Below are 4735 nucleotides of genomic sequence, written 5' to 3' on the forward strand. Positions count from 1 at the left end.
ATGTTTTAGTATGTAGCTAGTTTTAAATTCAGTTTTTTAAAAAACCCCCCTGCATAAATAAAAATAAATCAAGCGATTAGTATGCTCTCTTCCTGCGCTTCGTGCAATCAGGAAGATCAGAAAATATATTGATTTATTTCAAATAAAAATACTCTTGCTGGAGAACTAATCTGCAATGCAACAATAAAGAATTTTGTGAATGAGAAAAAGATCATTTTCAAAACGCAACCCCTTAAAAACGTCAGTTTTGAAAGGCAGTTTGTGATCCAACCAGGGAAAATCCGGAAAAACGAAGACATGGGGTTTTTCCATAATAGAATGAATTATATAACCCAGAAATCGTTTTCTTGAATTCCTAACCGTCTAAGAGTAAATCGTGGTTCTTCGAGACCCTATTTTGGTAACTGCGTGAATAAAAACGGTTCTTTTTTTTACATTCATTGTGATCCAGGCCACAGCTTTCAGGCCATAAGGGAGCAGATTCTTGGGTCAGAGGATACCTCAGCAAGGCCAGCCCCCATGAATGGATTTTCCCAACAAGCGGAAAACATGAGTGAGGGCATGTCAACGCATGTGATGAGGGGGTTTAGGCCGGAGGATCTGCCTGTCTATTCCACCCTTGCCACCGAATTTGCGTTATTTGATAGGTGGTTTGCTTCTGTGCCCACTTCAACACAGCCCAATAGATTTTATGTCCATTCTGCAACTTCTCATGGTGCGTGCAGCAATGTCAAGAAGGCTTTGATGAAAGGATTCCCACAGGATACCATTTTTGATTCTCTTGAAGAAGCAGGACTATCGTTTGGTATTTATTATCAGAACATCCCTGCAACTCTATTTTTCAAGTCCCTTAGAAGGCTGAAACATGTGTTAAAATTTCATGATTATATGGCCTCATTCAAATTGCATGCCAAGCTGGGCATTCTGCCCAACTATGTTGTGATTGAGCAAAGATACTTTGATGTCCACCTTTTACCTGCCAATGACGATCACCCTTCTCATGATGTGGCCGAGGGACAGAAATTTGTGAAAGAAGTGTATGAAACGCTAAGAGCCAGTCCTCAGTGGAATGAAATGATGTTTCTCATCACTTATGATGAGCATGGAGGATTCTTTGATCATGTACCGACTCCAGTTACCCATGTGCCCAATCCGGATGGTATAATTGGTCCTGAGCCTTACTACTTTACCTTCGATCGGCTCGGAGTTCGCGTGCCAACCATTTTGATATCTCCTTGGATTGAAAAAGGAACAGTCATCCATGAACCAAATGGGCCTACTCCACATTCACACTATGAACATTCATCTGTGCCTGCATACATTGCGCAGGATTACAATGTATCGGTTGAATTTTACTGGGCACCCTTCTTAGTTGAGCAAGCAAACATTGAGTTTCAGAATCAGACCAGGGGGATACTTAGGCTTGATGCAATTGAGAAGCACGGGGCTAACTGGAAAGATGTCGATATCCTGGTCTTTAATTCAGGACATTGGTGGACGCATGGGAATAAAGCAGCAACATAAAACTTCTTTCAAGAAGGCAGTTACCTTCACCCTCGGTTGGATCCATTGGTTGCCTTCGAAAAGGCGTTGACATTGTGGGGGAATTGGATAGATCAGAATGTCAATGCTACAAAAACAAGAGTCTTCTTTCGTGGATTTTCTCCCATGCATTTTAGTGCACAGAAGTGGAACAAGATGCACACCCACAAATGTAATTTTGAGAGGGAGCCAATCCTGGAAGAGTCATTCGTGAGCACTTATCCTGATAGAATGCAAACGGTGGAGAAGGAGCTCGGTCGCACGAAATTCCCGGTCTCTCTCCTGAACATAACGAGGTTGTCAGATTTCAGGAAGGACGCACATCCATCTGTGTATACTCTCAGAAGTATGCACAAGCTAACGCCGGAGTAGTTCAACGATCCCGAACAGTAAAGAACCCTGACGGGCAGCGCCTAAGAAATCCCCATCGTCTGCCATGGTGACCACGTCACCGTCTTCATCTGTGTATGTGATGGAAATGTCTGCGTTAGGGTTTAATTTGAAGAGCTCGCGGATTTTGGATTTGAGAACATCCAAATTTATTTCTGGAACATATTCTTCCCTGAGTTGAAATGTAAGAGTCCACCAAATCCCACTTTTTATTGTGCGTTTGGTATTTTTAGCTTAATTTTGTTATTGTATTTATTTGTTTTGATTTCGTTATACATAATTTCTTCATGTTTGTTGTAATTTATTAATGTTTGTTATTATAATTAATATATTGATATATTAATTGTATTAATATATTAATATATTATTATAATTGTATTTTGTTGTTATTTATATTTTTAAATTCATTGTATATATTAATATTTGTTAATTGTAATTTGTTATATATTTTTTTATAAGTTGTTGTATATATTTGTTAATTATTTTATTTAATTATTAATTAATGTTTGATATAAACATTGTATTAATATATTAATATGTTTTATAATTGCATTAATTAATATAGTTATAATTTCTTGTTATTTGATTATTGTTATGTTGGTTATTGATTTTTTTTTATTATTATTATGTTATAATATATGATTGTCTTAATACATTGTTAAAAAAAAATAAAAATTGTTAAGTATTTTGTGATTGTTTTTGGCATAAAACAAAACTTTGGTGGCATGCAAATTGAGAGAATCATGAGAATTACAAAAATTGGATGAAACTACAAGCGTTGGTACAAGTACAAAAATTTAAAAAATTTAAAAAAATTTCCACAAAATTCACGCAGGTTTGAAAATAAATAATGGAACATTTGGAAGAATAATTTAAAAGAACATTTGGTGGAATGCTGATTAACTTGCTTAGAGTTGGCAATTTGATATTGTTGTATGCTTTTATAACGTACTAATCTGCAGGACACAACAAATCTATAATGCCAAACTTTTCGCCATGCACAAAAGTCATCTGACACAAACAGGGAGTATTACTTTTCATGGTTATTTTAAAAAATGGATTGATATTAATATCATGATTAAGTCAATTTTAACACTTTGTCTGTCCTTAATTTGTTTTATTTGGTATGAAATTTTTGCGTAAGAATCATGAAGAAACTGGCCATTTCTTCATGAGCACACTTATGTTTTCTTTGTACCAAGTTTTTTACAGGTTACAGGATAATCAAGTGATCATAAGGAGATTACATTGTGACGACAATTGGTCTTCCAAAGACTAAATTCATGAAAAATTCTAAAGACAAATCCAACTCTACAACCATTCCTTTGCAACTCCCTTTTTGCAAAAGATTTTGAATTCCACCAATTGTCAAACCATAAAGCATGACCTTTCCATATCCATTTTTCACAGCAAGAGTTCTTATTCATACACCATGCATTTCCTTACATCCATTCCTTACAAGCTTATTGTCATTTTCCATGTCATTACCATTCCCCTTCATTTCCACAAATAAAACCCTGCTTCTATGGATATCATTGAGTCAAAGTCCTAGAGTCTAAGTATCTTTGTAAAAAAAACACCTAGAGGCTTGCATGCCTTAATGGCAAGTACTCTTGCCAATGAACAATGGGAGTACATTAATATCCCTTGTTCGTTGGATCTTGTAGGTGACTCGACCACGACAAATTTATTCGTACCTACAAAGATGTGTTAGGCATCCTGACTCCCATTGGAATCAATGGTGGGAGCTCTTGTGTTGGCTAGGGGCATTCATTAACGGCCACTAAGTCAATAACTTCTTGCTATGTTCGACATCGACACATTTAATCGCATAGTAAGATTTGTGCCATCGAGCATTGAAGACTTGAAGACCCATATTTTGTAGCAGATGAAGCCAATTTCCTTTCATTGTTTTTCAGTTTGTCATCACTTGAGAACAAGTCAATAAATAAGGCTGGGGGGGAAATGTAACTTCTATATTTTGTATACCTTCCAAGCCTTATACATTTTCAGCCGCATTTAGCAGTAGATTCTGAACATTCAGCAGAAGATCCAACAACAGATTTAGCAGCAGATGCAACAACAATAAAAGATTCACTTTTTCAATTTCATCCACCATTTTCACAACCAAGTAAAGAAGACTATGAACAACAGTTTTTGCAACCACACGTGCACAATTCTCATCCATTTTTGGAAGGGTAAGTTAAGGTATGATATTTTCTAACTTTTAACCATTAAATTCCTTGAAAAGTTAGAATAATACTTTTTGGAAAAACTTCACTTCCTTTCCTCATTTCACATAATTGCCAAAGCCATCCGTTTAAGGGGAAGGATATATTTACATACATACTTTGTCACATTCATCCTCATTCATATATCACATTCTAAAACCCACTTACCTTCAAAATATATTCACTATTACATGAGCATACAAATGGCTTTTTCAAAAGTATTTAAAAGTTAATTGGATGCCAACACAATCATGGTTGTTACACAAGAACCAACCATGATGCATTCCAACAATAATACTCTACAATAAAAATCACATTATCAATATGCAAAGATCATACATTAAAATTGAATGCAACAAACAAAATATGGTTGAAACACAAGAACCAACCAAGTTGCAATTCATAAAAAAAAAACGCTTTGCAAAAGTTAAGTAAATGATATCATGCAGATTTTAAGCCAAGCTCAGGTATCAAAAAGTAACGTAATAGATTGCATGGGGACATGCAATACCTTCAGTTTGGGGTATGTTGGGCCTCAAAATAGTCCTTATTCTCACTCCATTATTCACCAA

General features: G+C 35.6%; 1 pseudogene; it reads left to right on the forward strand.

Moving 5' to 3' along the window:
- The first annotated feature begins 297 nt into the window (after positions 1 to 297).
- On the forward strand, positions 298 to 1524 carry LOC149211304 (non-specific phospholipase C1 pseudogene; annotated as a pseudogene).
- Positions 1525 to 4735: the final 3211 nt, after the last annotated feature.

The sequence above is a fragment of the Pinus tabuliformis genome, chromosome 1_2 (assembly GCF_031772625.1).
Source record: "Pinus tabuliformis cultivar Carrire ecotype Pingquan chromosome 1_2, CPIR1, whole genome shotgun sequence".
Lineage (NCBI taxonomy): Eukaryota > Viridiplantae > Streptophyta > Pinopsida > Pinales > Pinaceae > Pinus > Pinus tabuliformis.